We start from the raw sequence: 26,346 nt of genomic DNA, 5'->3' as shown, positions 1-26,346 counted from the left end.
TATCTCAAGGACCATGTGCCGTGAACCGAGAAATCTGAATTACTCTTAGGTCTTACCCAACCTTCCTATGGGCCTTAAGAAACCGTTAGCCCAGGGCTGGAGAGATGGCTCACTGAGTAAAAATGCTTGCTGCCAAGCCTGATGACCTGAGTGCCATGCCCAGAACCCACAGTGGGCAGAGAGAACTGACCAACACACATCTGCTATGGCATGTGTGCATATATACACACACACAATCACTAATAATGAAGAAACACTTTCAATTGTCAAAAGTGTGTGTGTGTGTGTGTGTTTCATGTGCACGTGGATGGAGGTCAGAGGACAACTCTCTGGAAGGTACTCCTTTATGTGGGCTCCAGGGATTAAACCCAGGTCTCCAGCCATGCCAGGTAAGCCATCTCACTGGTCTAAAATAACAATTTTTTTCAAAACTATGAATACATCTGCCTTCTTCCTGCCTTGCCGCTGTGTTAAGGCGAGTTAATAATTGCATGTTATTTTCTCTATTTCTGTTGTGAGAAAATATTTTGCTGTGATATGTTTATCTTGTATAATATTAAAAGGACCAGCCTTAATATTATACTTCCCAGGGGCTCAGGAGAGAAACTACGAACAGCGAGAATTATTTTCAGGAAATGAATCTAAGTACACCGAGCTCTTTGTCTGTCTACTTTATTCCTGAGATAAAATCCTATCTATACAGCTTCGGTTCTGTTCTCGTGCCTAGCTCCTTTCTTGCCTGATTTCTCTCTACCTTTATCTACTGTTCCCTCTAAGTTCTATCTTAACTTAATTCTCTCTCTTAATTCTCCCTCATCTAGGTCCTTCTCATCTTGTTCTTACCCGGCTAGGACTTCCCCATCTGGGTCTTCCTCATCTTCCATCTCATCCACACGTTCTCTCTGGTCAAAAATCCTCCTTATCCCTCTCAGTTCTGTCTTCAAGTTCTCCACTCCTTCCCTCCTCTTCGTCTCCTTATACCTCTAAATTCTATCCTGCTTCTCTGAAAATAAAACTGCCTTTTTATCCCTTTGACCTGTGTGTGTGTGTGTGTGTGTGTGTGTGTGTGTGTGTGTGTGTGTGTGTGTGTGTGATTTTTGAGACAGGGTTTCTCTGTGTAGTTTTGGTGCCTGTCCTGGAACTCGCTCTGTAGACCAGGCTGGCCTCAAACTCACAGAGATCCGCCTGGCTCTGCCTCCCTGAGTGCTGGGATAAAAGGCGTGCACCACTGCCACCTGGCTATCCCTTTGACCCTATCTGTCCAAGCTATCTGCCATTTTTCTGCAGGGTGGGAGGAAGCATGCTCAGTCGATAGGCAACCTGTGTACAGCTAGATGCCTCTGATAGTTAAAGGGAGATCTAGAACTAGAGGCAAGGTTTGGGAAAGGAGAAAGTTAAGCTTAATTGGCACATCTGTTAGGCCTTATCAAACAGGCAGTCTGGATGCTTAAGTCTGTTTTTAGAGAGTACAGAGGTATCTCTGACAAGGTACTTTCCTCCATCTGGGGATGGACCTGGCCGGATGCTGCCAATGACGATAATTACAGGGAGGCTTGAACTGGGGTTCTGGCTGTGCATAGCTGTCAGCTCAGGTTATCTAAATATTCCTAGAAGTGGTTAGGAAAGGAGTTAGAGGTCTGTAAAGTTAGTAAGACTGTAAGAAAGGAGGGTCCGAGCTAAATTGTGTGAAGGTATTACTTAAGGTCCACCTGACCTAGGCAGTGTCTCCTTCTGGAATTTACCTTAAATCAGGAGACTACCATGTAGTGGTCTGGACTGTTATTTCTGTTAGTCCTTGAATGTGGCTAGGGGAGATATCTGATTCCAGCACTAAAAGGAGAAGAAACAGATGGGCCTGAGGGAAGGAAGTCTTTCTCGAGGTCGTTCTCTGAATACCTCAAACATATATGTACAAATAGTGATCAGTCCACACTGTTGGCAATTCTTAGGAAAAAATCAATTGGGAAAGCTATGAAGGCACATGTGAATACACTGATATATAATAAACTATATAACACCAAAAGCTCCCCGGAATTTGGTTTCCTCTGAAGGAATTCCCTGATCCCCTCGGGTAGTGGCTTTGCCACAACCAACTGCGCTCTTACAATATATTCCTGTAGCCTGTAGCATGTTTAGATAAAATGAAGGTTTTCTTGGTGACACTTGTGCCTTTTTTTTATTTTGTTTTGTTTTTTGTTTTTTTGAGACAGGGTTTCTCTGTAGCTTTGGAACCTGTCCTGGACTCGAACTCACAGAGATCCGCCTGCCTCTGCCTAATCCAAGTGCTGGGATTAAAGGCGTGCACCACCATCACCTGGCAACATTTGTGCCTTTTATTTGAGGATAAATATTTCAGAAAAGTGCCCACTGGTGCTCAGTCTGTGGCTAGATGTGTGTGTGTGTGTGTGTGTGTGTGTGTGTGTGTGTGTATTTCCAGCTAAGAGTACACAGATGCTTTATTGAGTTTACTCCAAATGGACAGAAAAACAATCACTCACTCTTCTCTGCATGTGGTTCAACCCAAGTCACCATTTCCGTTCAGTTCAGAGACGTCATCAGCTAAGCCTCTCTTGGCCCGGCGCCATCTTTCTTGGGCATCTTTTGAACATCTGAAATCTTTAGTGGAAAGTTATCTATCTTCTGTGCCTCTGGATTCTGTCGACCCTTTTCCCCAGAAGAGGGAGCGAGAGTCCAGGTGCTTTCTCAGAGCTTGCCCTCATGGAAGTCTCTCATAAGTTGTGTTTCCTGGTATTGTGTTACTGATTTCCTGGGCCACTCTAGTCATTTCTGAGATGATGTATTCTGTCTCGTTAGGAATTTCTAGTAACAGCTGGTAATGCTGGAATGGAGAGTGGTCTCCGCAACTGAGAAGCAGCCTTTGGGTGTGAAGTGACTCACTGATTCAAGGCTCACTAATAAGTTCCCCTGTGGAAGGGCAGGCACACACACACACACACACACACACACACACACACACACACACAGCTGCCCTCCTGCTCAGGCTGGACCCTGAGTTATCCATATAAAAATGGAATACCCCAAAATGTCTCTTCCTCAAAAGAGATTTGCTATGTGTTCATGCTAGAGAAAATAAATAAAAATCCATTAAGGGCATATTAGCCATCTACTGCCACCCAGCTGATGCCCCAAGTTCTACAGCTAGTAACAGCACAACAGTCGCCTTGGGCCTCACCGAGCCTTGGTCAGTGCCTGGCCCACTGTCCACTCTTGGCACATCTGCTAAGTGAGTTGGGCTTGTGCCTTCCGGAAAAAGCGACTTCCTATCCCAGGGAACAAGATTAACAAAGGCCAAAGGTGTGCCCCGGGAAGATTTGGTATTGGAAGGCACTGTATTTTCCAGGTGGTGACTGGCTCTGCAGAATCTGCCTTCTTTCTGAGAACAGCATTCAGACATCAAACAGGCTTCATCAGGGTCCCCCAACAGCCACAGCTCCCTGCTGGCTCCTCTAGGCTGTGCTCAGTTCCTTCACCTTACAGAAAAGCTCTTGAGAAAGACTGAGATAGAGACAGGTGTGCCAGGCAGTGATGGTGCATGCCTTTAATCTCAGCACTCTGGAGACAGAGGGAGGCAGGTGGATCTCTGAGTTCAAGCCAGTTTGGTCTACAGAGTGAGTTCCAGGCCAGCCAGAGCTACATAGTGAGACCCTGTTGTCCCCCACTCCACCCTCGAAGCTGAAAGTTAGAAGAAAAAAATCTAACTACTGCCCACTGAAGGTCAAGGCCACCCTATGAATGCTGGGGCAGGAGAGGTGGCTCAGAGCTTACGAGAGCTTGTTGCTCCAGTATGAGGACTGGAGCTGAGACCCCAGCATCCTCGGAGCAAGCTGGGAGTGGGCTCCACACCTGTAACCCCATCACTGAAAGGGAAATGATGGGAGGACCCAGGGGCTTGGTAGCTGTCAGCCTGGCAAATAGACTCACACTGCCCATTCTGCGAGAGACTCGGCCTCAAAGGAACAGACAGAGAGTGACAGAGGAGGATGTCTAGCACCCGTTTCTAATACTCAGACATACACACACACACACACACACACACACACACACAGACACAGACACCACCATCATGACCACCATCATCTCATAGTTAGTGGGGAGGGAAACAGTGCTTCTGGAAGTTTTATTTATGACAGTGAGCAGTGACCACAGAAGGGCTGACTCCAAAGGCTACCACACTGTACTAAGACAAAGCAAAGAATAACAGAAACCAGGCTTGAGAGAGGACTGTGACAGCAGGTCAGAGAGGCAGAAAGTAGAAAAGTGGGGCTGGAGGGATGGCTCAGTGGTTAAGAACACTTGCTGCTCTTGCAGAAGACTCAGGTTCAGTTCCCAGCACATCCACATGGTTGATCACAACAATCCATCACTCCAGTTCCAGGGGTGTTGTGGAATATTGGTTTTAGATGTGTTGCATTTGTTTATGCTGTGGAACATTTGTTTAATGATACAAATATGTGTTGCATTCTTTTATGCTACATTTGTTTAACTCTGTGAAGCTGTGTTTCTTTGCCTGTCTAAAACACCTGATGGTCTAATAAACTGCTGAACAGCCAATAGCTAGGCAGGAGAAAGAGTAGGCGGGGCTGGCAGGCAGAGAGAATAAATAGGAGGAAAAGAGAGAAAAGGGAGTGAGGAGTGAGAGAAGGAGAGGAGGACTCCAGGCCAGCCACCCCACTACACAGCAAGCCAGGAGTAAGAAGTAAAGAAAGGTATATAGAACAGAGAGCGATAAAAGCCCAGAGGCAAAAGATAGGATAATTTAACATAAGAAAAGCTGGCTAGAAACAAGCCAAGCAAAGGCTGGACATTCATAAGAAAGAATAAGACTGTATGTATTTATTTGGGAGCTGGGTGAAAAAAAAAGGGGGTTCTAAAACCTCCTTCTGACATCCCCAGGCAACAGGGATACATACATCCATGCAAGCAAAGAACTCTACACATAGGATAAATACTTTAAAACTTAAGATAAAAGCTGGGCAGTGGTGGCGGATAGGCTCCAAAACTACACAGAGAAACCCTGTCTCAAAAAAAAATTAAGATAAAAATGGTCCTTCATCTTAGTGCAAGTTGTCCGGAGCCCAAGTGTAAGCAGGTACATTGTGGGAGAAAATTCCAAAGAGATGGGCTAACTCAAACCAGAGCCAACCTTGAGTGCCAGCCTCATGGCTTTCTACTTGGTCCTCTGAGGGCTGGTGGCAAGGATGTTGGGAGATGGTCTATTTTGGTGAGTTCTGTGGTTTGAAGTGACAGACTTTCTGCCCCAGCCACTGGCCGTGATTATTAAAACATCTGTGCTTTGTGCTCGACAAACAGCAAAAGGAACACTCTGAAAAGGAATTTTTAGGGTCTGGAGAGCCGGCTCAGCAGTTAAGAGTACTTGTTGCTCTTGCAAAGGATCCAGGTTTGGTTCTCAGCACCCATCCACAAGGTAGCTCACAACCATTGAATCCAGGGAATCCAATACCCTCTTCTGACTTCCATGGACACAGGCACACATGTGGTGCAGAGGCATACATGCAAGAAAAATACTCATACACATAAAGTAAAATAAACCTTACCCCAAAACTGTGAGCATATTTTCTGTTTACTGCCTGCTACATACTCACTGTGGTTCTTGCAGCTGTTCCATGGAGTCAGACTTCATAGTTGGACTTTTTCATTGGACTATCAGCTCCCCAATAAAGACAGGGAGACTTATTATTAATTATAAAAGCTCGGCCTATAGCTCAGGCTTGTTCCACAAGCTCTTTTTTTTGGGGGGGGGGGGTTCGAGACAGGGTTTCTCTGTGTAGCTCTGCACCTTTCCTAGAACTCTCTTTGTAGACCAGGGTAGCCTTGAACTCACAGAGATCCGCCTTCCTCTGCTTCCCAAGTGCTGGGATTAAAGGCGTGCGCCACCACCGCCGGGCTCCACAAGCTCTTAAGTAAACCATTTCTATTCATCTACATGTTGCCACATGATGAATACCTATCCTTTTGCTCTTCTCCTGCATCTCTTGCTTCCTCTGCATCCGGCTGGTGACTCTGCCTTTCTTCTTCCCAGAGCTCTCTCTGTCCAGAAGTCCCCGCTATACCTCCTGCCTAGCTAATGGCTGTTTAGCTTTTTATTAAACCAATCAGAGTAACACATCTTCACCGTGTACAAAAAGATTATTCCACAACAGTCCCATACTAGGTGGACACTCATTTTGTAGACTACTTTTGATGTGTGTGGTTATTTTTTCCTGGGATAGGTCCTCTATGCTCTGGCCATTTGACTCTGGACATCTGCTAGAGAGACCTAGAACCCAGAGACAGCATTGTCTGGGCCATTCCAGTAGCCACAAGCTCTCTCTAAACTTGAACTCAACTCACTTGTGGAGCAGGAAAGAGAGAAGGACAGAGAGTCCCACAGTGTCCGGGCCAGTGAGTAGCCAGGAATCTGTCTTTAACAGGCTGGAGTCTGAGCTGTTCTAACCTTCAGTTGCCCTGGGACCTAAGTAGACTCTATGACAAAAAGCAGCCAAATCTAGGACCCCAGGAGCTTTAAACACTTGGCACAAACATGGTTTTCTCACTGGGTGGTACCCTAGGTGGAGCAGTTCTGGGCAAAAGAAAAGTTATGGCCACATCAGGAGTGGACCCCAACATCCTTCAGCCTGATGCTGCTTCCAGAAACAACTCTTAAAAAAAAAAAAAAGATTTAATTTATCTACTTTTGCTATGTATACAGTGTTCTGTCTGCATGCATGCCTGCAGACCAGAAGAGGGAGCCAGATCTCATTACAGATGGTTGTGAGCCACCATGTGGTTCCACTATGTGGTTGCCGGGAATTCATCTCAAAATGTCTGGAAGAGCAGCCAGTGCTCTTAACCACTGAGCCATCTCTCCAGCCCCCAAAACAGCTCTTTTAACCCCTCCTGGGTATGGTGGTTCACACCTATAATCAGAGCACTTAGAAGACTCAGGCAGGATGATTGCCATGAGTTCAAGGCCAGCCTGGTTTATAGAGTGAGTTCCAAGATACCTCAGCTACAAAATTAATGCCTATCTAAAATAAAGTTTTAAAAAAAAATGGTCAGGGGCCATGTAAGAGGAGCTGCAGTCAGCAACAGAACTTATGGAGTTCAAGTCACAGAATAGCAATGCTAAACCCTGAAGAGGCAAAGTGTGTTGTCATCCCCTCCCCCCCAGGGGGGCCCCCCGTATCTCCAGAATGACCCTTGCTTCTGCTGTGCTGTGATTACTATGTGAAGGGGTCCCACTGTATCCAGTACAGTGTGACTGTTTCTTAGGAAAACCCCACTTCTCACTGGGCAGTTTACTTGCAGATCATAATGAAGACGATTCTTTTAGAGCTATGATGACTGGTTAGATCTATGATATAACTGAACTTTCTCAGTTAGCCTAAAAGATGCAGGTGATTAAGACAGTAAAGATGATTGGGAAAATGGTTTAGGTTATTCTGCCAATTCTCCAGTAAGAGATACAAAAAAAAAGGCAAAAATAGGCTAACAGTCACCTTCCCTTTGCTAGGTATGAGATTTACCGAAGATGAAAATTAAAAACAAGGAAGTTTCATGCATTATAGACCCGTGAATGCTGCCTGTGGAAAAACAGGTGGATGATTAAAGAAAACAATTATGTCCCTACACCCAAGGTCAGGCCTGAGTTCTTGGTCATGTAACTTACAGAATTAATCACAGGTCCCAGTATGCACCTTGAAAAAACAAACTTGTGAAAGGAAATTAAATGACCCTATTGTGTGTAAAGAAAAATAGACGGTTAGCTGACCACTTGTTGAAAGTTTTTTATAGGATAGGAATCTGCTACCCTGAAGCCACAAGCATCGGCTGCCAGTACAAAGGGAACTAGCTAAAATACACGTAGCTTGCTTAAAACTTTGTGAATCAGTAATAAAAAAATCATTGCTTTGAGGAGAAGATGTTATGGTGGGAAAATGAATACAAAGAAAAATGTTTAACTACTTGTGGGCTTCTAAGGAAAACATGTAACTTGTGACCTTCATGTGATTTCTTCCTATGTAAAGATTTTAATTTGTTCTTGGAAAATAGTAACTTATGGTTGTGAGGTAATCTTTTCTTGCGTAGAAGTCCTTGTATTAGGAGGTATAAAAGGGATAAGATGAGAGCCAGAGCTAGGAGAAGGGAAAGGGAGGGGAAAACATCAGGGATGGATAGAAGAGAAACAACTGGGAAGAAGAAGAAGAACATCTGGGTGAAAGAACAAACGGAGAAAGAACAGAATAGGAAGAACAACCAGCAGAGAGGGAAATAAAATGAGGAATTAAGCTTTGGCCCTCAGATAAAGTTCCCATGTGTCTCTGCACATCTGTTCTGGTAGTTCACCTATCCACATCTCCTCTCCAGTTTCTCTGACGTGCTGAGAGCTTCCTGGAGGCTGGGTCCCTCGGTGGTTTTAAAAAAAAAAAATCTGTCTGAGAGTTCGGGAAAGAGAAAGCAAAGCCAGATCGTTGTCCTCCAGGAGCCCACAGGAGCCATGGATCCCAAACATCCATCTGTGAGTCAGACAGAGAGAACTGAGGACAGATGGGGCATCGCAGTTCCAGGACAGGAACCCCCTCTGTGGACAGGTCACAGGCAGGGACAGGTCCAGTTGCTGGGGTTTGAGAAACAGGAGTGGCTCTAGGGCATTGGTATGAGGAAGGTGGGGCCCAGGCGGAGCTGGGAAGGGAGGCCCCAAGACTGATATCTGGGTGACTCCACCCAGACTGCAACAAAAGGTCAGGCCATGGCATCAGTGATGTCTCTGCCCAGGGCTGTGTTCCCCAAGATCTGCCAGATCTCAACCTCCTTGCCTAATGCTCCCCTGGCTCTGCCCCTTCCACAGTGATAGGTGGTTTTGGTTTTTGTTTTGTTTTTTGTTTTTAGCTAAGTCCAGCGCTCTAGGGCCAGGCTCTTGGGGTGACTTTGGGCAAGTCTAAGACCTGCCTAACCCTGGGTTTCTTCAGGTACAAATTGCAGTAGCAGCACCCACCCTACCAAATTGTCCAGACAGGTAAGGGAGCTGTGTTTTCAAGGCTCCCTCAACACAATCTATACATTCTACTTCTTTTATCTATTTATTTATTTTGACAGGATCTAAGTAGCTGAGAGTGGCCTTGAACTTGGATTTCCCTGGCCTCCACCTACTTAGTCCCCGGATTGCAGGCATCCACACTAAGCCTGGCTTATGAGGTGCTGGGGATGGAACCCCCGCTTTTGTACGTTCTAGCCAAGCACTCTGCCAACCGAGCTGCGTCCCCGTCCCAGAGCCGTCAGGTGCTTCTCCCTCAAAGGAAAGAACCAACCTGCAGGAAGGTGGGAGGGGCTGGGCTATCCCCGAGGGCTTCCTGCTACGTCACACCTGGTGGTGACTCACTCAGTGTGGGGAAGTTCAGGCCTGATCGCCAGCAGCCCTGGGTGCCTGCCAGTGGGCAGGTCGCTCCCTTTGTATAGCCTCACTAGTCACATATTAATTAGCATTGCCTAATCTCAAGCTAGGGCGGTCTGCCCCTGCCCCAGAGGCCTGCTTCTCTGTAGCCTCTGAAAAAGTCTTTCAAGATGTGCCCAGGGGATACCCACTTTTTAAAAATGTGTATCAGTGTTTGCCTGCATGGATGCCTCTGCACCACGTGCAGGCCTGGTGCCTGGGGGGGCCAGAAGAGGGCGTCAGACTTTGAATTACAGATGGTTATGAGTGGCCATGTGGGTCCTGTGACTCAAACCCAGGTCCTCTGGAAGAGCAGCCAGTGTTCTTAACAGCTGAGCCATCTCTTGAGCCCCTCCAAAGGGATTCTTAAAATAAATAATAAATAAATAAATAAACAAATAAATAAAAATAGAATTTTTTTGAGGCAAGATCTCTCTATGTAGCCCTGGCTTCCTGGAACTGTCTATGTAGACCAGGCTGGGCTCCAATTTACAGAGTCTGGCTCTGCCTCCTGAATGCTGGGATTAAAGGTGCATACCACCACACCCAACTTAAAAAGAAATTTGCATTGCATTTATTTATTGTGTGTGGGCATGCCAAGTGTGTGCACATGGAGGTCAAAGCACAATTTGTGGGAGCAGTTCCTGATTTCTACCATGTGGGTCCCAGGGATCAGGTCATCAACCTTAGCCCCAAGCACCTTTACAAGCCCAGCCATCTTGACAGCCCAAGCATGCAGGAGAGCCTGGGATTCTAAAGGACAAGCAGGGCTGAGGACATTGGGGTGGAGGACAGTCAAGTTCTTTCTCCCCAGATCACTGCCTCCACCTTGGGCCTTTGGAATCTCTGCAGATGTTTCCCATTGGACAGGATGCCCATTTCCAACACTCCACTGTTTTCATTTGCACTGCGCATTACTGTCCAACAGAATGACACTTGGGACTTCCTCATCCCCCCAGAACTCTGGGGTGGGCAAGCAGGCAGATGCCATCTCCAGCCCTCCTCACCCTGCTCCACAGTACTCACCTCCCACATTGGTGTCATCGGCCTGTTTATTTCCGTTGGTTTCCTATAGTGGAGTATCAGCTTCGGCAGAGACGGCCACCTCTTTTGTTCATCGATAGCACTTAGCAGGCTCTCCATGACTGTGGACTGAATTTATAAATGTTGGAAGAGAACAGAGAGGCTGGGAGATGCTGACAGATGTCACACAGCGTGCAGAGAGAGAAGCTGCTGAGTTTCATCTATTCTGTGTCTCCTCTTTTCTGACATGGGGTCCCAAGTGGTACCCCAGATTCAGCAGCCGAGATGACTCTGGATGAATTGACTGTAGCCAGGAAGAGCTCTTAAAATTTTCTAGATGTAGCCGTAGGTTCTCAGGGTGAGGGTCTACCTTGGCAGATGGCTGGAGGTTAATCTTAATTTATAGCTTCTCATTTTCATTGTGGGGATAGAAATTTTTCCTTCTAATTAACTTGCAAATAGCTTGTCCAAACTCCTAAAGTATAGCATAAAAAATGAGGACACTGTCAGAGGATTGCCTGGGCTGGTTGGAATGGTGATAAAAATCAAACTTACCAGCAAGGAGATTCTAAGACACCTGCACAATCTACCTGCCAATCACACATGAGAAGACAGAGGCCCAGAAAGAGCAGATGTTTTGCTGGGGCACCACCCTTTGGCTCCTCACCCTTCATCTGGTGTAGTCAGAAGTTTCTTGTCCAGTCCACCTGTTCCCAAATACCCAGCAGTCGCTTTCCAAATTACCACACAGAGGCTTATATTAATTATAAATGCTTGGTCAGTAGCTCAGGCTTATTACTAACTAGCTCTTACACTTAAATTAACCCATAATTCTTATCTATGTTTAGCCTTGTGGCTTGGTACCTTTTCTCAACACAACATCCTCATCTTGCTTCTCTGCATTTGCTGGTGACTTCTGACTCCACCCTTCCTCTTCCCAGAATTCTCCTAGTCTGACTCTGGTGCTCAACCTCTTTGTGCCCAGCTATCAGCCAATCAAATTTTTATTAACAAATGAGAGTAATACATATTCATAGTGTAGAAAAGGATTGTTCCACAGCAACCTGGGCCAGAGAGATGGCTTGGCAAGTCTTGTGACCTGATACCAATACCTGGGACCCACGTGAAGGTAGAAGGAGAGAGCCCACTCCACTGAGTTACCTTCTGATCACCATGGGTGTGTTGTAATATGCACACACACACACACACACACACACTCATACACCCTCACACACACAGATAACAATACTAAATAATTATTAAAGGATTTTGTTGATTAAAGTTATTCGTTTTCCTTTCGTGTGAGTGCTCTGCCTGCATGTTTGTACTCCACACGCCCGCCTGGTGCTCACAGAAGTCAGAAAAGGGCATCAAACCCCCTGAAACTGGAGTTATGGGTGGTTATGAACCACCGTGTGGGTGCTGGGAATCGAACCCAGGTCCTCTGCAAGAGCAAGTGCCCTTAATCTCTAAGCCATCTCTCCAGCCTTAAATAATTTAAAAAAAAAAAAGAAAGGAAGGAAGGAATGAAGGAGGAAAGGAAGGAAGGAAGGAAGGAAGGAAGGAAGGAAGGAAGGAAGGAAGGAAGGAAGAGCACCACAGCCTGAATTTTTCTGCCTCTGCTGTTGCCTCGACCTCCTTGACTGAAAGCTGACAAATTGGTTTCAAAAGGGCTTCCACACTTTCTGGCACTAGATTAATCAATGTACATGTGGGTGTCTCTGTATCTGACTGTGCTGTCTCCCCACTGAGACTACATTTTAATCCTACACGACATGTGGCTGGTTTCCCTAGCAACCATCTCCAAAGCCATAAACAGCAGACCAAGGCTTTGAGAGAAGAGAGACTGAGCAATCCTGACTGAGAGATAAAAACCTCAGAGCTGGGCTAGGGATGTGGCTCAGTGCTTGCCTAGTGTGCTCAAAGCCCTGGGTTCCATCCCCAGTACCAAACAAGTCAGGCAAGTTCAAGGCCAGCCTGGATCCATGAGACACCAAAACAAAACATCTCAGGCCTCAGAGGGTGCTTCACTGGGACATCCTCTGCTAACAATACTGGAAAGGAGCCCGATGCATTTGGGGACCTTCCACTGAAAAGGAACATCAACCCCGGTCCTCCTTCTTTTTGTTCATTTGGGTTTTTTGTTGTTGTTGTTGTTGTTGTTGTTGTTTGTTTGTTTGTTTTTGAGACAGGGTCTCACTATGTAGCCCAGGCTGGCCTGAAACTCACTATGCAAGCCAAAATAGTCGGGGTTTTGTTTCTCCACCTGCCTCAGCCTCTAGTTCTGGTATTATAGGCATCCACCACCATGCCCAATACTGGAGGTTTTGGTTTTATTTGTTTTTTTGTTTTTGGTTTTATTTGTTTTTTGTTTGTTTGTTTTTGGTTTGTTCTGGTTTGGCTTTTTTGGAAACAGGGTCTCACTATGCAGCAGCCTTGGCTGGAACTCACAGTGTCAAGAGGCTGGCCTCAGACTCACAGAGAGCCACCTGCAGTGTCAGCCCCCAGGATTTCTGTAGGGTGCACACAAGTCACCGGCTTGCTCCTCAGTTCCCTAGTGCAGACTCTGAGTGTGTCCCCAGGGAAAACTAGAGCAGTCCTGGAGAGCCCCCTGTTGGCAAAGGAGGCTCAAGATTCTGATGGTGTGGTCCAGTAGTGAGCCCCCGCCTAGTGTACACAAGGCCTTGGGATTCTTGTCCCAGAAGCCTCCAGAGCTGGGGACATGAATTGGTGCATCAGTGACCAGGGCACCACACAGCCTTCTTAGACATCATCGGTCCCCTGTCTGCCTCCCTCCAGCTAAGCCCCAGCCCTGACCATGCCCCTTCACCCTCCCACCCCACACCCCCTTCCAGCTGGGCTCTCTCTATCCCTCCCACCAGCTCCAGTCATCTACGAAGAACCCAGAGCAGACTAGCTTGTGACTTTCCTCCTCACCCTATCCTGGCTTTCTACCACCCTTAGCGGAGAATCTGAACTCCTCCTTCTGGCAGGCTAAGACCTCACCACATCTGCGCTCAGCATTCCCCTCACAGCCCCCACTGGTGATGGCTTTGCACACACAGGACCCAGCCCCATTGTCCTTTCAGTCCTGGCTGGCTCCTCTGTGCCCCTCCAGATGGTGTTTGCCTGTCCCTCTCCTGTGGAGAGAGCCGCTGCCTGCCTTCCCACCTTCTCCGAGGCAGATATTACTTTTCCTTCCCAAAGATGTCTTGGGTTGTGTCTTAGTTAGGGTTACTATTGCTGTGAAGAGACGCCATGACCACAGAAGCTCCCGTAAGGGAAAACATTTCATTGGGGCTGGCTTACAGTTCAGTGGTTCAGTCCATTGTTGTCATGACTAGTGGCGTGCAGGCAGACATGGTGCTGGAGAAGGAGCTGAGAGTTCTGCATCTTGATCCGCAGGCAACAGAAGGAGTCTGTGACACTGGGCATAGCTTGAGCATATAACACCTCAAAGCCCGCCCCCTCAGCGACACATTTCCTCCAACCAGGCCACACCTCCTAATAGTGCCACTCCCTACAGCCAAGCATTCAAACACATGGGTCTATGGGGGCCATAGCTACTCCAACCACCATGGGTGGTCTCCCTTTTGTAGAATCATCTTGTACCCCACCCCACCACACCTCCCTGGAGGTGAGGTCCCCAAGCAGGGCAGGGCTTCCAGGGTGGTGCCCCATCTCTCAAAGAGCCTAACCCAAAGTGAGCATTCATGGGCTTTTAATGTGGGAACAGAGTAGGTGATCAAAGACACCCTGAGTCTTCCACATTTGGGCTGCCAGGAGGGTTGGCTCTACAGGCTGGCCCTGGGTATGGATAAAACTGGTGAGAGAAAGGGCCTGTTCCCACATGCCTCCATAGAGGAATGCGAGAAGTTGTTTTGATGTAGTGTGGCCTGGCAGTTTGGATTAGGGGAGAAAAGGCAAGATAGGAGAGAGACACAGAAGACCGGAGGACCAACAAACAGATCTCTTGGAAGGGACTGCCACAGACACGCTGAAGCCCCTTTGTGTGTGTGTGTGTGAACTTCTGGCTCCTACAGATAATGTGATCGACCCAGCCTGCCCATTTCTAGTCCTTGAGATGGTAGCACCAGGCAGAGGACATGATAGCTGCTCCTGTCTTGGAATTAGTAAACCATGGATCAGAATTTGAACCCAAGACCATCTAACTACTGAACTCTTGTCCCACACCCAGCACCAGAAGAGCTTCGGGAAGCATCCCAGAATGTCCCGAAGATACCCTACTCTAGTTCTTTGGGACTGGAACTCAGATCCAGGAGTTTCCCTACATCCTCCTCCGTTTATGTGTGACCACCCCTTGAGAGGCTCTCTAGTGTAGGCTGGCTTGTGTCTTTAGTGAAGTTGTGAATTATGGTATTGTCCATCTTGATCAGCGTATATCATCAAATGCCACCATGGAATTTCCTACCAAAGTACAAGGAACTCTTCCCAGGCTGGGCACCTAGGAGGAAGGACATTGGCTGGGGTGTGAGCATCTCACAGCTATTTGGTCCAGATCCAGTCACCTCCTGAATATGAACAAAAACTACTCCTGGCCTGTCACTGACCTCCTGTGTGACTTGAGGCTTACCTCTCTTTCCTGAGCCTCAGTTTCCCTGTTTATTCAATTTATCCCTTCTTTTAAATTGAGAGCCTACTGTGTGCCCCACATAGAGTTCAGGGCTTTCAGGAGACCCTGAGGAACGAGACAGTCTGATTGAAAGTAGAGGTTTGCTGTTCCTTATTTTTGTTGGGGGGGGGGGTGTTAATTCTTCTTTTAATTTTGTACGTGCAGGTATGTTCATGTGCAGGAGTGAAAATGCATGTGTGTGCACAGACGAACTTCAGGCGTCTCCCTTATCTTTTCCTATTTTGTTTTTCTATTCATTCACAATTTCATATATATATATATATATATATATATATATATATATATATATATATATATAAAACTTTGGCCATGCCCCCTCCTTATTCCCTCTCATCCCCTTCCCGCTCCCACCTAGCCCTTCCCCTTTCTTCCCAACAAGCCCTCCTTCTGCTTTTATTACAAGACACACACACACACACACACACACACACACACACACACACCGCCACCCTACTGCATCCCATTAGGGCTGCATGGGTATAGGTTATTTACCCGAGCACAGGTAACTTACCAGTGCCTACACCACTCCTCCACCAGCAACCTTTAGCTGTCTGTCAACTTAGTTTTTGAGACAGAGCTCCCATTGAACCTGGAGCTCACCAGTTTGTCTAGAGGGGATGGCCAACAAGCCCCCAAGGAACCTCCTGATTTCGCTTCTCCAGGCCTCAAATCACCAATTACCAGAAGGCAGAGGCAGCCAGCTTTATTTTATTTTAAAGTGTGTGTGTGTGTGTGTGTGTGTGTGTGTGTGTGTGTGTGTGTGAAGAGTTGGTGTGTGCACATGAATGCAAGTGCCTGCAGACGCTGGAGTTACACGCAGTTATGAAGCGCCTGATGTGGGTGCTTGGAACCGAACTCCTATGAAGTCCATCTCCCCAGCCCACACGACCTGGCTTGTAGATTGGATACTGGGAATTTCAACTCAGGCTCCTCACAAGCACTTTGTCCACTGAGCCATCTTGTTTTCTACTCGGTTGTAGCTCAGGCTAGCTCGAACTCACTGTTTTCCAGAGCTAGCCTTGAATTCACAGCAACTCCCTTGCCTCTGCCTCTTGTGAGCCAGGATTAAGGTGTGAGCCACTCCTGGGTTGAAAGAATAGTCTCTAATCTTGCGCAGGAGGAAGTTCTGTCACCTGCCAACTGTCAGTCCTCGGGTCCTTGGGTCCCACAGCCAGTCTACAAACCCCACTCCATCAGCTCACCTCAACCGGTCTGCGCGGGGTCCCTTCCTCTTCTTTTGCCTTCCCGGGCGTCCCACCTGGAAGATGAGACCGCGGGGGGTGCCAGACCTGAAGTCCCCACCAGTGGCTGGTCGAGAGGGCGGCACGTGGACACCGCGGGGCGGCGCCGGAGCACAGGGCGGGCGGGGGTCACCTGCTGGGCGGGGCGGGACGGGATGGGGCGGGACCCAGAGGCGACCGGGGCGGCCACGGAGTCGGGGAGCGCGGTCGGCGGGAGGCGGAGCGGGCGTGCCAAACAGGTAGGGGCGCGGGACTCGGGGGTGCGGGAGGATAGCGTGCAGGGGCTCAGGCCCGCAGAGGATAGCTCTCGGGGCCGCCCGGGGGTTCCCCAGCTTGGCGCGCCTAGCCAAGTAGCTGGAACGAGTAGCCGAAAGGTCAGCAGCATCTCCCGGATGTCTGCAGACCCTAGTCTGCATTCGGGGTGACATCTCAGGCACGCGGAAAGCTGGTGGTTTCCTTGTCCCCTCTCGCGAAGTCACCGAGAGTGACCATGACTCCTGGGGGGGAAAGTCTTGAGGAGGTAGAAGGATGCTTGGCCCCCCACTCAGGTCCTAAGTTCGCCTGGTCTTTGAATTGAGCATCCTGGAGAGGGTGCCCCTTCAGAGGCCTCAAGATCTCTGCTGTCCAAAGAGACCAAGACCCGGGGGAGGGGCCCGGGCTTCTAGCAAAGTCAATAAGCAAGATGTTGAACAAGCCGCTCCTGGATTGGGGGAGGTTCCAGTCTGGGTTCTTTAAGGTGGAAGGAGATGTCTGTGATTCCTGCCTCCAATGGGGCTGGATTGGGAACTGAGGAAGAGTCTTCTTGCAAGAGGGTTTGAGGGACTTGAGGAGCTGCGAAAAGAGCAATGAAGCCTGAGTGCTTCTCAGTCGGAGTCCCTGCCTGCTCCGGGCTGCGTGCCGCCTGAGCCCTGTCTTTTCTGTGCAGTTCGGGTTCCTGTACCTAAGTGAAACAATCTCTTTGACAAATTAAGTCATGGTTTTACGTAAGCTATTAATTTCTATCAGACCGGCTTCTTGGGGACAGGAACTGTGTCTGGTTCACCACTGTCTCAGCAGTTCCCGATAGGGGCTGGGTTCCCAGTAAACACAGTGCCTGAGGTGGCTGCATGGGGTGGAGCCAGCTACCTCCTGGTGTGTGTGGTGAGCAGGCCCAGGTGAGATGGGCTTGAAGATAGGATCGCTTGGTCTCTGTGGTCATCACGATTGCCTTAACACCTAGTTCCCTTGTCCATCTCTGGACTCACATCCCACGAACTGTAGCTCAGGCTGGAGACAGGATTGTGTGTTAACAGCTCTGAGCAGTATCCTGGGCCTTTACTGTCCTGGCAAACTCCAGGTCATTGTGCTGGGCTTCCTTCACTCTGAGTTGACTAAAACTATGAAAGAAGAAAGATCTGAAATGGAGAATTGAGATTGGAGGGGGTGCAGCTATCCACAGAAGCAGGAAGACACGGCCCGCCCCCCCCCCCCCAAAGCCAAGTTCAATGTGTTAGCAGATTTTTCTTTGGGCTGCCAGCTCACAAAAAAAACAACACAGAGACTTATTATTAATTTTGAAAGCTCAGCCGATAGCTTAGGCTTGTTCCACTTGCTCTTATAACTTAAATTAACTATTTCTATTCATCTACGCACTGCTGCATGACTCGTGGCTGTTACCTTCCCCCCCTGCACGTCCTGTTTCCTCTCCGTGTCCTCTGGTGTCTCTCCTGCACCTAGATTCATCTCCTCTCCTTCTCTCTCTGTCCAGAAGTCCTGCCAAACCTCTTCCAGCCTAGCTATTGGCCATTCAGCTCTTTATTAAACCAATCAGAAGGTGCCTTAGCAAAGACACATCTTTACAGTGTATGTACAAAAAGATTATTCCACATTCCCACCTTTTTGTCTAAATAAAAAAGAAAGGTTTTAACTCTAACACAGTAAAACTATATACAATAAGAACAATTATCAGGTACTGTCTAAATAAAAAGGGAAGGTTTTAACTCTAATATAGTAAAACTATATACAATAAGAACAATTATCAGGTAAGGATTATATTCACAATGTCCAGTCTATTTGCATTTGGCAAATTCAGAGAAAATACTCCATTATCTCTCCTATCTTGGTGAGTCCAAAGTTTTATACTCAATTTACCTTCTATCATAACTAAGGAAAAACTATAAGTATGTTCATATTTAAATTAGTCTTCAACTCCATTAAAGGTCCCAGAAGGATATATTACCTGAGTCAACAGAAAGTGCAATGCAAGACACTTCAAAACTATAGAAATGACAGACAGCTGGCTGCCTGAACAGTCACTCAAGGTTCCTCTGCAACATTAGAGCATCCATCTTCATTCAGCCTACAGGCCTAGAATATCTGGCAGACTCTTCTCTGATGCAGGGATTTTGAAGGACTGTCCCATCTAGTCTTGGCAAAGTTCAGCAGTCATTTTCCTGTGTGTCCTGCTTGTCCAGTTTGTACAGCATTCTGTCAGCAGCCAAGGCAAGGGCAGTTTCTTGCCCAGATGGCTGGCTTTGCCACAAGGAAAGCAAACTCCATATGGAGGTTCTTTGATGCCCATGATCCTTTTATGAAGTAGATTGGTATTGCCAGGAGCACACCTGTCTCACTGTCATGAAAAGCCTTAGGTTGTTAGACATCTTAAATGCCATATTCTATAGGTCTTTGAATGTTTGAAGACCATCTATTGATCTACAAGTTTGATTATTACAGATGACTAACTATGGATCTGGATTTCTTAATTATACATCACATTTTAAAATAAGCTGCATAAGTATAATGCCCCAAACAAGAGTAGAAACTAATAGAGTATAGCAAAAGTAGCTCTAAATCTGTATCAATATACCAAAACCCATACCAATGTAAAATATTTGAGGTTAATAGTTGTCTTTTTAGCCAGGCGGTGGTGGCACACACCTTTAATCCCAGCACTCGGGAGGCAGAGGCAGGCAGATTTCTGTGAGTTCGAGGCCAGCCTGGGCTACAGAGTGAGTTCCAGGAAAGGCACTAAGATACACAGAGAAACCCTGTCTCGGGAAAGGAAAAAAAAAAAAAAAAAAAAAAAAAAAAAAAAAAAAAAAAAGATCACAGCACTTTGGGAATCCAGGCTCTAGAAATCCACCTGGTCTTGTGCCAGAACTGGGGTGGGGAAGCCAGCAGGGACTTCACCCCATGCTGGACCCTTGCATCTGTGTCTGGTTCAAACCTCCTGTCTCTGAACTACCATTCCCTGACTCATTAATCAGAGATGATAATGTCCACAGCAATCACTTAATATCAGCATCCTCTTTGGAGAGCCTTGTATCTGAGGCCTGCTATGACAACTGTTAGGGCACACTGCCTCCAGATTTTTTGTTGTTGTTGTTGTTGGTGGTGGTGGTGGTCTTTTGTAGGTTTCTTTTGTTTTTTGAGACAGGGTTTCTCTGTGTACTTTGGAGCCTTTCTTAGAACTCACTCTATAACCCAGGCTGGCCTTGAACTCACAGAGATCCTCCTGGCTCTGCCTCCTGAGTGCTGGAATTAAAGGAATGTGCCACCACTGCCTGGCTTTTTTTTTTTTTTTTTTTAATTTCCTCCTTTTTTTAAGCCATCTCTGTATTACTGCTGAAGCTTAAGACACCTAAGGCAGTGTAAGCAATTTTAAGACTATTGTTTTAGGGAATAAGAACCAGATGCAGAGTTTTTCAATGTGTTTCTTTGTACAGGGGTACAGGGAGGGAAGGATGCCAGGGCACTCATGTGGAGGTCAGAGGACAACTTTTGAGAGTTGGTTCTCTCTCACTATCATGTGGGTCCCAGGCCTTGAACTCGGGTCATCAGGCTTGGCAGCGGGCACCTCTACCCCATGAGCCAGCCAGCCAGCCAGCCAGTTTCTGAATATATTCAACCGTGCCCTGCTGAGCCCAGGCACATGAACCCTGCAGACCCAGAAGGCTGACTGCAGAAGCTTTCAGTGTGTGACGACTGCACACATACCTAACCTGGACACACCTTCCACTGTCCAGGGCTGGGGAAGGTCGCCTGCTTAGGTCTCTGCCCTTGTCTTGGGCCAAACGCCATCTGCTTCTTCTATGCAGAAACTGGCAGCTGCCATTAAAAGGTAAAGATCTGGGCATCTGAAAGCTGGGGGGGGGGGGTTGGTGAGGAGTTGACGAAAACAGACAAGACCAACTCAAGCATGGTGCACAACCCCAACACTCAGGCCGCCGAAGTGGGAGGATGGTAAGATCTAGGTCAGCCTGGACAACATGAGACCCTCTTAAAAAAAAAAAAAAAAAAGCAAACTCTCAAGCACGCTGCATCCTACCCCCACCCCCACCTCACTTCAGAGTCTCCACAAAGAGGTCTACCGCCAAGCTTGCTCCTGTCTGGGAACTCACAGGTGTAGGCTGACAGTCACACCTCACAGAGCATCCGCCAGTCAGAGTGGCCAAGGATTCTTGTGTGGCTCTGCCCTGGGACAGCCTTGTCCCTCTCTTGCCCCTTGGTCACTCCCTCAAGGCCATTACCAGGCAGTAGCTCACACATCCGAGAACCTGGACCCACCTGCCCAAATTCACGCCAGGTTAGTTACTTTTCCGGTGGCTGTGACAGAGACAAGAGGCTCTTCTGGGCTCACAGTTCAAAGGACTACAGTCCACCATGGTGGTGCTCCACGGGGGGAAACCAAGGGTTCCCTTTGTGGGTGTTGAGTCTAGTTAATAAAAGAATTGAATTACACAGAGAAACCCTGTCTTGAAAATCCAAATAAACAAATAAATTTAAAAATGAACTTGGAAGGAAGCTGGAGGTCAATTTTGTTAGCATTTGAGAAACCAACGACAGAGCAGACAAACTATGACTCTCAGCAGCTGCCACACGAAGCAAGGGGAGAGGGAGACTTCAGAGAAAAGTGAGGGAGCCCAGAGTGGTGGGGAGAACATGCTTAAGCTTTGGACAGAAAAGCTGAAATAAAAATGGGAAAGGGAAAGTTCCAACCAGGCTCTGCAAGTGTCTGTACAGAGGGAGGGGAGTAATAATCCGTCTCACTAAGGCACAATTGGTCCTCTCATCTCCTTAGTCCATCTTCCGCATTCCTGGGGGAGGGACTCCTAGCCAGATGATTGACAGGTCTGGCTGGATTAACTTTTTTTTTTTTAAGATTTATTATTCATTTTCTTTTCTGTGCATTGGTGTTTTGTCTGCATATTTGTCTCTGTGAGGGTGCCAGATCCTTTGGAACTGGAGTTCCAGACAGCTGTGAGCTGCCATGTGGGTGCTGGGCATTGAACCCGGGTCCTCTGGAAGAGCAGCCAGTGCCTTCACCCTTGAGCCGTCTCTCCAGCCCCTGGATTAACTCTTAAAAGGAGGCAATAGTGTGTAATGTTTCTTGTGTAGTCTAGAATGCCAGAACCAGAGGTCAAATTTAGATTCTATTTCTTCGTCTAGGAAGAATTAGCTCTTCTTTACCGGCTTCAATGAAGCCCCACCTCTGCCAGTGGAAACTTAAATCTTAAGGGGGGAACGGAAGGTAGGGAAGCTACTTAGCGGTGGGGAGGGTACTGTGGCTCCATCTGTGGTGGCAGAGGCTTGAGGAGTGGGTCACTCAGAACCAGTTCAAGGGCCACCCTAGAGACTCACTGTCACCAGCTGGAACCCCCACACACTCAAAGGTTCTACAGCCTGCCAAAACAGTCCCAGAGCTGGGCACCAAGTGTTCAAACACATGAGCTTATTGGGGACTGGTGGCTTGAATGAGAACGGCCCCCATAGGCTCATGTGTTTGAATGTTTGGTCCCCAGTTGGTGGAACTGTTTGGGAAGGATTAGGAGGTGTGGTCTTGTTGGAGTAGGTGTGTCACTGGGGGTGGGCTTTGGGGTTTCAAAATCCCATGCCAGGTTCTCTCTCTCTCTCTCTCTCTCTCTCTCTCTCTCTCTCTCTCTCTTTCCTCTCCCCTTCTCCCTCCCCCCCACTCCCCCCCCCCCGCTGCCTGCAGATCAGGATATAAGCTCCTGCTCCAGCATCATGCTGCCCTGCATGCCACCACGTTCTCCACCATGATGGTCATGACTCAGCCTCTGAAACTGCAAGCACGCCCCCAATTAAATGCATTTTCTATAAGTTGCCTTGGTCATGGTGTCTGCTCATGCTATAGAATAGTAACTAAAGTGGGGACATTTCGGACCCAGATCACAACAGCAGCTGAGAAGTATGACTTCTCTGAAGGAAAGACAGACAGTCGAGCCACAGGCAAAGCACAGTCACTAAAGGAGATGGACAGCATGTCCTCACACAGGCGAGTGGAAGGGCTGGGCATCGTGGTGCACATCTGTCATCCCAGTACTTGGGAGGCGGAGGCAGGAAAATCAGAAGTCCAAGGTCAAGGTCACCCTCAGGTACATAGAGGTCAAGGCCAGCCTGGGCTAGGTTAGAACCTGTCCAAAAAAGAAGGGAACAAAGAAAAGAAAGAAACCCAAAGAAAAAGTTAACAAGGAAATCACTGAGAAAATAATGGAGGTTTAATATTCCCAATGACAGGAGAGTACATGAGCATAGACTGAAAGGTCTCAGAATGATGGACACGGATATCACGGTGAAGCTGAGATTGAAAACGGGACAGGCAGGCTGGAGAGACGGCTCAGCGGCTAAGAGCACTGACTGCTCTTCCAGAAGTCCCAGCACCCACATGGCAGCTCACAACTGTCTAACTCCAGTTCCAGGGGATCCAAGTCCTCTTCTGGACTCCATGGGCACCAGACATGCAGGAGCTGCATAGACATGTGTGCAAACAAACACACGTACACGTAGCATAGAAGTTTTCTTTTTAAAAAGTAAAAGGCTAAGAACAAAACGGAGAGCAGCAGATCACTCGCCTGATAAGGGAAGTGGAGGTGGAGGTGTCCTCGGAATTGAAAGAAAAGAACTGTTCTATCCAGGGCCGTACAGCCAGCCAAACAGCCATTTAAACATGAACTCACCATAAAAGCATTCCTAGGCAAATAAATAAAGCCTCAGAAGGTAGAACACACAAAGACCCATAGAGACTATTCGGGAGGAAATAGCTAACTATGAAAAGAAACAAACCCCATGATCACACTGCAAAGTGTGGGGAGCCAGGGTAGAGGCAGCGTCCTGCACTCTAGGGTCGAGGGTGTTTAGTTTTGTTTGAGACAGGCTCTTCCTGCTTCTGCCTCCAGGGTGCTGGGGTTACAGGTGCATGCTGCCATGCCTGACCTGAGCGGTGCTAGGCAGGCACTCTGCCAACTGGGCTACACACAGACCTTTGTTTAGTTTTGTTAGAGACTGGGTCTCACAACACAGTCCATGGGGACCTTGAACTTGAGTTCCTCTGGCGTTCAGGAGTTCTTCTAAATATTGGAATGTCAAGATGCTCCATAATCGCTGAGAACGGGCCAACCTGGGAGCCTGGCAGCCTAACCCATCAAGCAGGAACGGCAGGCTGCAGGAACAGTTAAGCCAAGGGCATGCTACGGCTGCGTTCCATCCAGGGACGCCTAAGCTGTTCTGTGCTGGTTCTGAGCCTGGTTGCTACCTCACCGAGGTCGCCAAAGCACTTGTCTTTTTCTTTCCTTTTTTAAGACGAAGTTTTATGTAGCCCAGGCTGGCCATGTAGCCAAGGATGACCTTGAACTTGTAATCCTCCTGCCTCTGCCTCCTGAGTGTAGCAGGCTTTCTTTGGGGCCACCAGCCAGCTCCCAAATCAAGACACAGAGACCTATTATTAGTTATGAATGCTCGGCCTTAGCTTAGGCTTGTCCCACTAGCTCTTATAATTTAACCTGTTTCGTCAGGCGGCAGTGGCGCACGCCTTTGATCCCAGCACTTGGGAGGCAGAGCCAGGCGGATCTCTGTGAGTTTGAGGCCAGCCTGGTCTACAAAGCGAGAACCAGGACAGGCATCAAAACTACACAGAGAAACCCTATCTCGAAAAAACCAAATAATAATAATAACAATAATAATTTAACCAGTTTCTCTTCATTTATGTTCTGCGTTGGGGCTTCTTACATTTCTTTCACTCTTCATGTCCTACTCTGTGTCTGTCTGTCTGGCCCTGGGCATCTTCCTCTTTTTCTCCCTCATTACTTTCCTAGTCTAGATTTCTCCTCTTATTCTCTCTGCCCACCAACCCTGCCTATCCATCTTCTGCCTAGCTATTGGCTGTTCAGATTTTTATTAGACCAATCAGGTGCCTGAGGCAGGCAAAGCAACACATCTTTACATCATTAAACAAATGCAACATAAATAAATGTAACATGCCGGGTGGCGGTGGCGCACGCCTTTTATCCCAGCACTTGGGAGGCAGAGGCTGGTGGATCTTTGTTAGTTCGAGGCCAGCCTGGTCTACAGAGTGAGATCCAGGAAAGGCGCAAAGCTGCACAGAAAAACCCTGTCTTGAAAAAAAAAAAATAAAGTAACACACCTTTGCATAGTTAAATCAATATTATGCAACATAAACAATGTAACACATCTTTGCCTAGTTAAATATTCTACAACACCTGAGTGCTAAGATAACAGGTACACACCACCATGCATCCTCCATTGCCCTGGAACTCACCAGTTAGGCTAGGCTGGCTGGCCAAGCGAGGTCCAGAGATTCCCTATCTCTTCCCCAGGGCTGGGACTAAGGCCAGCACCATGCATGGCTTTTTATTTGTTTTGTTTGTTTGTTGAGATAGTTTCTCTGTGTAGCTCTGGCTGTCCCGAAACTTGCTCTGTATACCTGGCTGGCCTCAAACTCACAGAGATCCCCCTGCCTCTGCCTCCTGAGTGCTGGCATTAAAGGTGTGCACCACCACTGCCCATGCATGGTTTTACGTGGGTTCCAGGGTCTGAACTCAGGCAAGACCTTCACTGACTGGGCTGGCTTCCCAGTGCAGGATGCTGGTTTCCTTTGCTGGATTAAATTAGTTCCGTACAATTTCATACTAATGTATAATACATCCTGGTTGCTCTTTCCTGCCCACCCCCATCTCTTTCCCATCCCTTCTTCTCTTTCTCTGTCTTCTCTCTCTCTCACCCCTTTCAACCTGCCCTCCTCCCTGCCTGTCCCTTCCCCAGATTCCTGACTTTTGGCTTTGTTGTGTGACCCACTTAACTAGTGCCATCTGTGTGACTGTTGAATTGGGACAATGCTTGGGCCCCCCTTTTGGTGTGGTTTTGTTCATATGTTTTATTACATTTGTTTATTTTGGAGGGGTCTGTACGGCATGGCACACATGTGGGGAGTTGGTTCTCTCCTTCTATCTTGTGGGTTCTGGGGATTGGACTCAGGTTGTCAGGATTGTAGGCAAGTATCCTTACCCACTGGGCCATCTTTCCAGCTCCTGGAGCCTGACTTTTTGAGACAAGACCTCAAACTCACTATGTAGCTGAGGCTGGCTTTGAACTTCTGATCCTCCTGCCTCCAATCTGCAAGTGCTGGGATTAAGATCATGAACCACCACACCCAGGTCCAGTGTCCTGTTTTGTTTTTTGTTTCTGAGACAAGGGTTTCACTGTGTAGCTCTGGCTGTCCTGGAACTTGATATGTAGACCAGGCTGGCCTGGAACTCACAGAGATCCACCTGCCTCTGCCTCCCGAGGGCTGAAATTAAAGACATGTGCATGCTGCCATGGCCAGCATCGGGGTTGAAGCTGTGAGGTCCCTCTTCTACACCAAGTGACAGAGGCACCGGTGGCTGTCGCCTGACCTCGGGGACTCGCCGTTGTCAGAGCAAGTCCCTCTGTGTGCCTCCACGAGGCTCGGCTCTCAGACAGCTGGTACACCTGCAGGCTTCCCCTCCTTTACGCCTTCCAGGGCCTTCCAAAAGGCAGCTCCGGGCCGGGTGCTGCAAGGTGGTGATGACTGAGGCACGTTTGTTCTCTGAGAGCACGGAGGACACAGGGTAGCCAGACCTGGCATGCCCATGTGCCAGCTGCTGCAGGAGGGGACTTGGGAGAGGTGAAGACAAGTCCCTGGGGAGACTGGCTCCTAACTA

At 48.0% G+C, this 26,346-nt stretch overlaps 1 protein-coding gene and 1 long non-coding RNA gene across 5 annotated transcripts in view; one reads left to right on the top strand and one right to left on the bottom strand.

Annotated features, from left to right (window-relative positions):
* Positions 1–2,389: 2,389 nt before the first annotated feature.
* LOC119087464 lies at positions 2,390–16,464 on the bottom strand. Of its 2 annotated transcripts, none has more exons than XR_005090932.1 (3): positions 16,331–16,464; positions 10,478–10,949; positions 2,390–2,616 (listed from the first exon to the last, which is right to left on the bottom strand). It is a non-coding gene; the product is annotated as an uncharacterized LOC119087464 (long non-coding RNA). The 2 variants fall into 2 exon arrangements; XR_005090933.1 differs by lacking the exon at positions 2,390–2,616 and adding an exon at positions 7,796–8,537.
* Positions 16,465–16,546: 82 nt separating this feature from the next.
* LOC114697152 (non-compact myelin associated protein) overlaps positions 16,547–26,346 on the top strand; it is a 30,551-nt gene continuing 20,751 nt past the window's right edge. Inside the window, exon 1 of one of the 3 annotated variants that reach the window (XM_037203065.1) lies at positions 16,547–16,608. The gene's annotated coding sequence lies outside the window, so the exon portion shown is untranslated. The remainder of the gene's footprint in view (positions 16,609–26,346) is intronic. The other 2 variants (XM_037203064.1, XM_037203066.1) reach the window with 2 other exon arrangements.

The sequence above is a fragment of the Peromyscus leucopus genome, chromosome 2 (genome assembly GCF_004664715.2).
Source record: "Peromyscus leucopus breed LL Stock chromosome 2, UCI_PerLeu_2.1, whole genome shotgun sequence".
NCBI classification, from domain to species: Eukaryota; Metazoa; Chordata; class Mammalia; order Rodentia; family Cricetidae; genus Peromyscus; species Peromyscus leucopus.
This window is presented reverse-complemented; position numbering and strand designations above follow the sequence as displayed.